The following is a 12,837-nucleotide window of genomic DNA, read 5'->3' on the forward strand; positions in this document are numbered from 1 at the left end:
TGGCTTAGTCACAGCTTCTAGTCTCTTTTTTGGTCTCATTTAAGAGCTCCATTCATACTCAACAGATAGCAGAGAACCTGAACAAACTAGTACTATCTTGCAGTGTGTCACTGTCATAATAATTTTAAACAGTGTAGAAGTCAGTGTCATGTCTTAACTAAATGATAAAATGACACCAGATATGTCTGCTGCAACAAAGCTCAATGTCCAACCCACAGTGGATTAGCTTCTGTGGTGACGTTTAGAAATATCTTAACTACTCATCCTCATCTGAAAATCTTAATGAATAACTTACATTTATGCTGATTACAGGATATATGTATCAAAAAACACCAGCTTTTATGAAGACATCAGAATCTGTCTATTCATTCATCTAATTGCTTTTTCCTTGCATAGCTAAATAGAATTAATTTTAACCCTTAATTCAATCTATATCTAATGTACTAGCCTGATTTTAAACTTTTAAAATGCACCATTGATTTAAGGAGCCACTAAACTCTGTTGATAAAACTAAAATTACTAGAGCAGTGAAGAAGTATCAGTGGATCTCTGTGCGACCAAGTTGAAACATGACTCACTGACAGAAGCAGAAATTCCTTCACTTCAGTCAAGATGATAGATTTGGCTCTTGTGTTTTCCACTATTATGTGGCTTGAAGTATTGTGCATGAAACCTTCATTATCATTATAGAAAATGAATGGCATTGCCAATTATTTAAGCTGGAATAATTTAGGAGCTGACTGAGTGGAACCTAGTATGAACCGAGCCAAAAAGCATTACTTTAAAAACAAAAGTAATGCCTCTAGCAGAGTTATTTAAATATATTAATGTATTATTACCAAAGGCAGAACAATTCATGGAGGCTAGACTTGGATTTTTTTAATTGATATTGGCTTCAAATTTTCATTGATATCCTAAAATACACCAAAAAAATTTCAGGTGTTGATATTATTAGACATCAGTTATATGAGACTGAATACTAATGCAGGTAAAAGGGTAAGCACAGGAAGTGACACATTTTTTTAAAGATACAATTTTTCACTGTATTTTGTGAACAAGACTGGACTTGCTGCCTAAAAAAGTACAGAAGAAACAGCATTTTCTGCTAGAAGGTTTTCTTGGTGTCATATCTAGCAACGTTGCCCTAGACTACTTTGTCATGTTTTAATAAAAATAATTTACAGTTAACTTCTGCAAAGTCTTATTGGTCACAGAAGTAAACAGTTATTTTGATAATGCAATACAGAGAAATAGCTATTTTGACTGATGTCCTCAAAAGTATTTATGTTATCTCTACACTACTTTGTAGGTACACAGTTGGGAATGGGGCTGAGCCTCATCCCCAATGGGTACAGCTGTGAGCAGCACGTGAGCAGCATTGAAGGCAATGAGCCATGGAGTGTCCAGGGGCACTGACCCATCACCAAAGGGAGCAGAGGGTGCACAGGTGCAGTGCATGAACGTGAGGGGTATAAAAGGTTGGGCTAAAGAACAAGAAGAGCAGACACTTGAAGTCTTTTGAAGTGTTATGATGTATGGGTGAATGCTTTTAAGCCTTCTGGTACAGTATGGTGATATTCCATGTATTGCTGTCTTGACTGTGACATATGCTGTGACACTATTTTCTGTTTTTTTTCTCCTAGTTTGAAACAAGTCATTGTCCCTGCCCATGGAAATGGGTTTGGAAGTAGATGACCTTTCTGGTCTCTTCTAACCCAATCTGTTCTGTGGTTTTATGATTATTAGAGGGATTGACTGCTTGCATCATTATTAATTATGTGAATTATGCTAAATTCTGTGTGTAGATACTGTGTGGTTTACTTTTGTGTCTAGATTCTGTGTGGTTTAAAAACTGGAAGGACTTCTGGTTTTGTCTTGCATTTTCCTTAGCAAGAATTATTCAAGTTGGTTTAGTTTTGGGGTCTCTTTTGGTGAGAACTGATTATTGAACTAATGTCGCTATTACTAAGTTAGTGCAGTGTCTTTCTTTAGCACCTAATTTTGGGAACAGATAAGTAGGTAGTTGAAAGTACCTACAGTTTTTCAGATCTCCTCTTTAAAATCTATCATCTGATGATTTCATGACATTATAAGTCATACATATCTTCTAGAGTTGTCTATTGGGCCTGCAAAATCACTATAAGGATCTAAATTCCAGTTAATTTTTTTTCTCAGATCCTGTCTTTATATTCTGTTAATGTGAGATTGACAGACATAGACAATACTAAGAAAATACATTCAAGATCTCGGGAGCTATCATATTTTTCATTTAATCATTTCATTTAGAATAGTTATGCATAATAATGGGTGAATGCAAAAAAACACTGCTCATCATATTTATTTTTCCTTTAGAAGAATGAGATAGGCAAAACGATACCTAATCTCTTTTTAGGACTCTGAGTCTACTTTTTTCTTACTGGTATAATCTTTTAGTGCTTAATTACCCTTATTATTAGGGTAATACAGTAATTACCCTTATGTTATAGAATGCAACTACATACAAGGTGGTATTTGAACCTATTCAAAGGCTTCACATTTTTTTATATCTCTGAATCAAATAATCAGGTACTCTGTCAAAGTTCTCTTCAATAAACTGATTAGACTGAGTTTGAATCTCCCAATGTGACTCTTGCTTTCTGTGCTTTGGATCATTTAAGAGTTCTTTGTTCAGTGTTCTGCTATCTTGTCAAATTCTAAAAGCAAAACCAACCACTCAATATGGTGATGTAATGTACAAGGAGAAAAATCATACTCCTTCATGTACTCTATATTCTCCTTCTGAGCCCAAGGATCACATTTCCCTGTTTGACCTTGGCAGTACTTTCTGACCTTATGGTAAGTCTTTAGAGGTGAGATTTTTCTTAAAGAAGTTTTTCTAACTCAATCTGTATAGGGCAGAGTATTTTGATTTTAGACTCCGCATGTTTCACTGCTACTAAAGTCATTTGTGATGAAAAAATTTTGAAAGATTTAATTTTTTCCAATGATTTTTCAGTAGTGGTCTGATGGTTGAGCTTGATGTGATATTCAGAGTGTATTAGGCAAATGCAAAATACAAGCCTTAAATATACCTTTCTCAGTTTGTGCTTGATTAATTTGGTAATAAGCATACATTTGGCTTCAAGACTTCGGTCCTATTGCCAATGTTCATGGACCACTAAATGTCAGTTAATGGAGATTGTATGCAGACGTGTGTGTGTGCAACTGAAATAAATAAATATTCAAAAATATTGGATGCTGGAGTGGCAGGTAGGGTAACTTTGTCATATACGACATGTTGAATTACATAACTCTATCATATCTGTAGGCATGCAGCAATGTCTACTTTTTCAACAGCCAATGTGTCTCTTTTACTGCTCATCTAATAAATAAGTGCTAAAATACTGCTTCAGGCTTGTTTGCATGACAGTTGACATTTCAAAATACTGACAAAAATGACATATCTTGAGTAAACCCTTCTAAATAAGTTGTCTCTTTCCGACATGCTTTCTTTTCCCATATAAGCAGCAGTAAGAATGCAACAGCGCCGCTGTCGTTACTGGCATTTGAAGAAAATGTTTCTTTAACAGTGGAAATTGAAACAAGATTACATGAAGTGTTACATCAATATGTTTTATATTTGAGAACACAAAACTTGACATTTACACTAGTTAGGTTTGATATGTAGAATAGAGAGAACTACACACTTAAAATATTCAGATTTTTACATGATTACAGGCCAATATTTATCACTAAGCAAGATTTTGCTTGGGTTTGATCTTTTATTTGCTCTATGGGGTCTAGGAGAAAAGAGGGAGAAAATTTTCTCAGCTATTTGACACCTTTTTTTCAAACTGAATTTTAAGGATGAATAAGCATTATACAAAGAAATGCGATATACCAAAGATTAAATGAGCTAGCATTTCAGATAAAGCACAGTTTAAGAAAAAAGAATTTATTTTTCTGTGTCTTATTTCAATTTGTTCTAGACTTGAACTGACTAAAACAGTTACTTTTTTCAAAGGACAACAAAATATCTTTTTTCTTCAGGTGTCCTAATTTTTCTAGCATAAACTTTGTTAATAATTTCTTAATATTTGCCTAAGTTGCATTCCATATACCAGTAACATGCAAAAGCTAATTGCAGCATATTATCAGTATTTTCAGAATCAAGAAGGCTTACTTCTGGTGAGTCTGAGCAGAAAGTAAATATCTTCTGTCCTGGAGAATTCAGTGAATCTAGTTTGGCTCACATTTCATACTCTCTAGCTTAAACCTGGCCAAGAAAGTAATCTCATCTTGCAGACATGACAGGTGATCCTGTTCTGCACTGACGTGAATCCAAGACGTGAAAATGTTCACAAAAATTAGAGTCATATCCAAAATAATATTACAGCACTTTACTTGGCTTTTAGCAATCTGCACTCAAGACCATGGCCTAAATCATCATCATTATTACTATCATTATCACTATCATTATTATTTTCGTCCTTTTTCTTTCATTTTTTATCTCTGTCTTCCATTTTCTTCTCTACAACTGTCTTTCTGTGTGCTTCATTAGAAGTTGTGTTTTCAACATGATGTTTTCAGGAAGAAAAGCATCCATTTTATTAAAGTAATGATAAATCATTTCATCACAGCATTATTGAATGGTTTATCCTACATTATTTCCCATGCCAGCTTTCTTTGTTTCATGGGATAAGCTTTTAGATTTTAATTTGCTTTCTTGTAATTATTATTATTTACTTTCTTTTCGAGAGGGAATAATTTTAGTCATAAAGGATGAATCCCACACTAATGCTAAGGTTTAGGTTAACACCTAAACAACATGTTTCAGAATACCCTTTCTCAGATTGAAAGGGAAAAAGAAGTATCAACTTTCCTGATTTCTGAATAATATTTGTTCAATTCTTAATTTACATTTGTGCTATATTTAAAGATTTTGGGATTTAGTCTGTCACCAGAAAACCTGCTACTCCCAACAGACAAAGCAGCATCTGAAAGTTCTTGAACCACTGCTGATTCTGCAGCTGTTTGTTTTTGGTTTTTTGTTTGTTTGGGGTTTTTTTTTTTATGTTGTGTACTTCTTTCCTCCATTTCCCTGTTCTCTGAATGGGTACAAGAAGACTAGACTACCACACTTGCTATTTGTTTTCATGAGAAGTATGCCTGAATGTCTAATGTTAATAGCTTAGCCTTATATTCAAAGATGATACAATTTTTGGAGATGTTCTAAATGATGCTTTCCCAGGAGTTTTAGTATTTATCCTAAGTAACAGATATGTTTTTAAAGTATTCAAATTTTCCCTTTCATAGCTGAAAAACCATTTTTTGAATCATGTTAGCAAACACATTGTCCAATATATCCTCATTTTGTTCTTCAAAAGAGGCCAGAAAAGCACATTTTTAGTAGAGCTAAATGAAGTATTTGGAAAAGACTTGGATAATGAGGACAAACCAATGGAGTTATTATTTTAAAATGTATGGGTATTGTTGTGATACTCTACAATGATGATTTACACTGAATATTTTAATACCAATCCTTTCTTCATATCCTAAATTTCCCAGCAGAACTTTAGGCAGGGTTACTTAATTTTCAGGCTGCTCTCAAGTAGAAAATTTTTTATTTGTTGTTGTGGTATTTTGTAGTTTGTTTGTTTGTTTCATTTTATTCTCTTTGAAAACTTGTGTTAATAGCTTCTTTTAGAAGAAGACAGCACATTAAAAACCATGAGTTTGGCTTGTGTATGTGATTTCTTAGGGCTTTGGTCAATACCTGCTTCCTCCTGTGTATGATTCTGAGTAAAAATATAATTTATTATTTGAAGATATGATTGAACCTATTTATTGTTTTATGCTTTTTTTCCCCCCAGGGATAGAAATACTAAACAAGCTTCTTGAAACACTTAAAAAAATTGAGAAAAAATATGTAGACATTGTTCATTTGTATTTTCATAGCCTAATAATCCTTGAAATATAGCATTTCAAGATATCTGTCCTGATAAAGTAGTGGCATTGAATAACACTTCTTGACAACTTTTTGGTTTAAAATGTTAAAATTAAGACCTTTGCAGAAATCAGAAAAAAATTTTTGAAAGTTCATATGCAATACAAAAATACTTCTCCTACAAAAATCTTTCAACTTGCATACTCAATGAATAGAATAGCTTTTAGGAGCTTACCCCAGGACAGAAAAGTAATTTTTCAGTTTCCTTATGTATGCTTTGAAGAGCAATCTAGCTGTTTCAGTTAATTCATTTAAAAACAGCAACAAAAAATTTCTCCAGAATTTAAACAACCCTGAATCTAAAAGGCTAACAAATTCTTTAAGGTCTCAGAAACAATTAGTATTTGCAGGCCTATCAGAATACAGGACATCTTCAGCTTTTAGATCATTATGAAAACATGATTAAATGTTGATTAAAAGATAATTCAATCAAGATTAAATTTGCTATTTTGTTGCTGGGAACTCCTCTGTTGAAATCTGTACTGGCTCCCTTGAGCAAAATGAGATATGGTTTTTTATAGTTAAGTCATACATTCGTGTGATTTTTCATGTGTAACTCTAACTATAGCTTGACAAAAGTACGGTTGTTCCATGCCTGAAAAAACAGGAACAAAAAAAATTCCTGAAGTTTACATTTCCTTTGGGGGTAATTTTTATGAATTTAATCCACCAGGGAATCATTAATATTTGAATCAAGTTACTGTGATAATTTATCAAGATTTCCATTAAATATTCTGAAAGTTTTCCCAAAAGAATGAAGTTTTCTAGAAATTTCATTTCTGCTAGTTGCCTTCAGAGATTCTTTTTGTGCATTGTCCATGTCCCCAATTTCATGTTATTTTAATGTCATTTAAATCTATTAATAGTATCAAGGGATTGGAAATTAAAATGCTGCCTGATTACTCTGTTTGTTTGCCCAGGTAGGCAGTGTCAATCTCTGTATGATACATACATGTAAAATAGGTCAATAACAGTTATGAACTCTAAAGATGACTTGTCAATGCATTAAAAAGTCATATATAATCAAATAAAAGAATCATATGAGATTTAATCATCAAATAAACACATCATCAGGATACTGATTCTTAAAACTTTTAACAAAATATCATTTCCTTACCCTTTCAGACAAAAGATAAACAAAACAAACAAACAAAAATAAACCCAAAACAGAAACAAAACAAAACAAAAAAACCCCTACACCTGTAACTGCAAGGAGGATATGATTTCCTTTTTTGAAAAGTTCTGAAATCATATAGGGTCTGGAAAATCAAGAAAAAAAAAAGTATTTACAGGAATTTTTTAGTTGCTTAATATGAAAGCAGTAGTAACCAATCCCTGTAGTATGATGATTATATATGCAAGCTAATAAGAAAAGGTAAGGGGAGAAACAACCCAAAAATGACAGACACTGCATTTATTGACAGACAATTGAAATAAATGACAGACATTTATTTCCTGTCCTACAGTACAAATAATTCTTAATGAGCAGTTTCCATGCATTTTTCATGAAACGTAGGTGCTTTGTGATCTTTTCATTTAAATAGAATGATGATAGTTTGAATTACACCATTTATTAAACTGACTAATATTTAGCCAGCTTGATAATCATGGACTACATTGTTTTCATTCATTGTATTCAGGCAGTTGGGGAAAAAAAAAGGAAAGAAACTCTCTTTGATCATAACTCTTAAGCAAGATAAAAGAGAAGAGTACACTCAAACAGTTATTACGAAGCAATCAGTGCATTGTTAATCACCACACTTACCTTGGATGTGAACAAACCTAAAATTAGCTTTCACTTAAGAATTTCTGGGAATAGTCAAGGAAATAATGTGAGAAGCAGAAAAGGATCACAATGTGATTAGAAATACTAAAAGCAAATTTATGATTTAGTTAAATTTTCACAATATCTTTTTTCTTGTGTCATTCAGTTGTTTTAACTGAAATAATATGAAAGAGAAGGCCAGGCAAATGGAGTGATGTTTAGGACTCCACTCTGGTTCTGTAGAATTATATTATTTTTTTTACCTATCTTGATAAATCTCATCTATTTGATCAGAACTTCAATACTTGATATAATCTTTTTTGACCCCATAAAGCCATTCTTCATGCACTGTCCCATTTCCTGAGGAACAGAAGATTCCTATAGGTAAGGAGTTCCTAGGACAACACATTCTTCCTTTGTGCAATTTAGAATAATTTCATGATTCCTGAAATCATAAAAAAATTATTGTTCTCTATTCCGGTAGCACAGTATGGTCTAGCTTCTGCCTTGTTACCTGTTTTGACCACAAACACTGGGGTGATTTGAGTTTTCCTTTCATTCCTTACATAAAGTACAAAAAAGTCCCTGTGTTGCTTTGAGTGAAAGTTCATGGTCAGATGAAGTAGATTTTATATTATATAACGAACATACGCACTCAGTATTGATTTTTAAAATTTGTCTGTAACTTTCCAGTTTTGATTACATAAAACCAACACCCACAGGCAAAAATATTTTTTCTTAAAGTAAATCTTCTTAAGTACTTAAACTAGAAGCAAATATAACTAGCCAACCTGTTGCCAAATACAATCTTTCCTCCATTCCCTTTGTTTCCAAGAAAATATTCAGGCCACATCCAACAGCTCAGCAGTTGCATCTGGCCTCGTGTCACTCCATCCCAATTGACTCTCCTTCAGTTCCAGTAGAATGCCCCTAGCATCTTACAAAGAAGATGAAAGTGCATAATTTTCAGCCTGAATTGAACATTTGGTCAGAAGTTTTAGAAGCTTCATTGTAAAAATGAAAATGTTTATGCAATTTGGAGGAAGGAACTTTATAGCACTCATTTTGTTTGCAGTAACTATATTTCTTTTAACAATTTTTATTATTGGTATTCATCTTTATAGTATACACTTAAAAGTCTACATTTTAGTATCTCACTTCCCTCCCTGTGCATATCTTTGGGATTAAAACATTCTCAAACTTTAATTGTTCCTTAATTTTTTAAAATTATTTTGTGTTCCTACCTAATATGGTCTATTTTTGTAATAAACTTGCTCATAATTCAGATAGTAAAACTACAAGATCTGATTTCCTAACTCTTATAAAAAAATAGAATGATGTTTTAATTGACAGAACCGAGTATTTTATATTATTTATTTCTGTATAATTATCACAGTATAACAATCTTCAAAAGCTTTGCCTCCTTTTCAGAAAAGTCTTCACTTCTGAAAAATGAGTAAACTCAGTAAAACAAGGAAACTAGAAGTGGTATAAACTATTGATTCTATTCTATTTTATGCCTAGTAATTTTCAATAAGTTATCCATTATATTAAAACCTGAAGTTTATTTTGTGCATAGAATAATACATTTTCTCTCCAGACAAAAACCTTAACGTATTTTATTGCTTTTCTCTTCTGGGTTTTTCATTTTGTTTGTTGTTGTTGTTGACTGGCAGATAATATCAGTTTAATATATTAAAAGATTTTTTTTCCTAGCAAAGTTAACCAGTCTTTACTTGTAAGGATTGTCTCTTGTCTCTTCTATTACTTCATGAGTTTCACCATGGTTTCTGAAATTCTTAAGAAAATTAAAGCAAGCCACCTTTTTTTTTTAATTAAATGAATGTATAGGCCTTGAAGAAATAAAAATATCTTCAAATCTTTCACATGTTTATTCTTACCTGAAGGAAAAAATAAAGTTTATATATTATTTTAATAGTTTAATATCTTATTTCTTGAAACAATTACTTTATTTCAAAGTGGTCAAAACAAAGAAATAAGATAAAATCCTTAAAAAAGGAAATTCCTGTTATACTTTTGATTTAATTGTCAAGCAGGAGAAATCATAGAGTCATAGAGTTATAATTGTGTTGGCTTGGAAGAGAACTGAAAGATCATCCAGTTCCAACTCCCTTCCATGGGCAGGGACACCTTCCACCAGACCAAAATATCATCCAACCTGGCCTTGAACACCTCCAGGGGTGGGGTATCCACAGATTCTCTGTAGACAACATGCTCCAGTGCCTCATCACCCTCAAAAGTAAAGAATTTCCTTCTAATATCTCATCTAAACCTGTCCTCTTTCCATTTAATGCCATTTTCCCTTATTATAGGTGCTGATAAACAGTCCCTCCTCGCCCCACTTTAGTTACATCTAAGCAGCATCTAAGGGCTCACAGGATCTGTCTCTTCTCCCTGCTAAACAACTCCAACTCTCTCAGCCTGACTTCATCATTAGCCTCCTTTTACTGCAAAATTGCCTTTCCCTTCCCAAACACAAGCCTCAAGTTTCCAGATTTGCTGGGTAGCACTTGAAGAAACAGCTCTCATATGACCATTACAACTGCACCCATAAGTACCTTCTTCTGGAATTGGGAAGAGCTGTATTACAGTAGCCAATAAAGTGATTCCTCATCATTAAGAAATACTGTACCACTTCATAAACCCTCCCAAAATGCTGCTGTACAGAAGAAAATTACAAGTCCTTGAAATTTTTACTACTGTGTGTTTAGAAAGAATGTCTAAGGTTAAGATGCTCTTTGTACTGTAAGCAATTTCAGCAACAAATGATTTTGAGGAGATTTCTGTACTAAAAAGGACATGTACAATTTACAAATAGAAATCTTACATGCTAAAAATTTTTGTGCAGCACCTCAGTATGCCAATTTTTGGACTTCTATAATGGTTTATAGACTTTTCCATGTTGCCAACAGAACCCTGTTGATATTCTATTACCCTCTACATAATTTTCATTGTATTTTTCTGACGTGAATTTTGCCTTTTAATTTTCCATTTTTTGTTTTCTAATATGTTCATTTTCAAGTTTTTTCAAGTGTATTAAAAGATTAAAAGGACAGACATTCTATTAGCTAGCTTTTTGAATCCTAATGAATCCTTAATTGCTTAAATTGCAAAGACAGGGTATTTATAGTATGATTTGGATTTTTTCTTGTCATTCATATGTGTTGATCTTGTATGTTAATTCCTGTATTTTAACTTTTTTAATTGTATGTAAAAGAGACTGAGGCAAAGCTGAGTCATAAGGAACAAAAGCATGGGAAATTTCACCTTGTTTATAACTTAAATAAGAATTAATTATTGAAGCACTTAAATGCTTAGGTGTTATTATTCCCCGGACATCATGGAATATTCTCAGCATAGTGGGCTCTAATGCTTTTTTGTCCTTAACTTTCTCCAGTTTGTTTTTAGGCTGATTTTCCATACTATGAACTTTGCATGTCTGAGAACAAAACTCTGGTATTGGCGATTTAGGAAAAAAAACCCCACAAACCAAACACTTACATTAAAATAATGCTTACAAGCTCCTTTCTTTATTCTCATTATTTAGCATAATTATGACATTATATGTTACCTGAGATTTTTAGATGTCTCTGCTTCTGGGAGACATCAATTTTATTTATATAAAAATATTTTTTAAGACTTTCCCAGTTCTGAAAATAATTTATAATAGCAGGAAGAATAATGAAGATATAAGTGCAAAAAGGGTTTCTTATTTTGCAAGCCTTATTTCCCGGAATTTTTATTATACTCCCCATTTAGGATTGCTACAACTCAATCCTATATGTCATTCTTAAACAAGTATCATAAGTTATAAGTATTTTATAGATGTATATGATCCATTTGCTATTCTTAAATCTAATTTTTAGGTCACACAGAGAAAATACTTCAGTGTCCCAGCGAGTCTTACAATCTGCCTTACAAGCCAGTACAAGTTCATATAGAATGTCATTATCCAACTGGCCCAAAGACCAATGATTGCCAAAAAAGTCTATTTTCTGATCTCATAAATCTGTCTCTATAAATCAGGAGAGTAATAATTCTGAGTAATAATTCTGGAGACAGATTTTCCCATGCTTTTGTTTCATCTGTTACAGAGAGATGTTTCATAGTATATTACCTTTTTGTAGCAGTAGAAATATTTACTATGAGACAAAGTACTTTGGAGGTCCACTTTCCCCCTAGGATAATAACACAAGGGAAAAAGAAAAAGAAAAAAGAAGAACTTACCAAGTACTGAAAAAATTATTAGTTAATCAGCATAGAAAAGAAATTGATTCACTGTTTGAGTTCAATATTGACAAATAGGACAAAGGGGAGCCACAGCTGAGCTTAAATTTCATAGCATTTATGAAAAGCTACATTTCATAACCATTCACTCTGAGAAATATTCCTGCCTTGGGAGCAGTTTTATATGGATTCCTCTAACTGGTAGCTCAGTGTGAACTAAAGGAAACAGAGTTCCTCCCTAAAATATATCCCGTACTGGATGACAAGTATCATAGTTCTGATATCAACAATGAGAAATATCTATGCTATCAGTTACACTTTCTTTCCTCCTTCCATTTAAAACTATACAAATCACAAATACCCTACAGTCTGTCTGATGCAAAAATGCCCCTCTAGAATACTTAAATAGCTCTCTATGAAATTTGGTTCTTCTGGCTTAATGACAGCACTTTGAGCATCCAGTTTCAGCAGTAACAGACATTTGGTTTGAATGAATTCTTGAGGAAGTAATAAACTACTGAATTCACACACAAGTCCTAAAAGGGAAGAAAATATATAGGGGGGGGAGGAAAGAAATAATTATTTTTGACTCTACATATGTGTCGTGGGTTTACAGGAAGCAGGTTTTCTGGGAATGGAGTGGCCAGAGGCCAATAGGTGTTCAGATTTTAAATTGACACCAGGCTTGGCCACTGAGGGTGGATGCGCCTCTGAGAACACAGGGGTTAGAAGCAGAGCGCTCCCTTGGGCTCCCTCTCTGATTTCCGGCCAGCAAAGAGGCAAGGCCTCCCCTGCCCGGCTTCGAGCTGGGCGGGGGAGGGGAAACCTGTGGCCCGGC

Source organism: Geospiza fortis, unplaced genomic scaffold, assembly GCF_000277835.1.
Source record: "Geospiza fortis unplaced genomic scaffold, GeoFor_1.0 scaffold40, whole genome shotgun sequence".
Lineage (NCBI taxonomy): Eukaryota > Metazoa > Chordata > Aves > Passeriformes > Thraupidae > Geospiza > Geospiza fortis.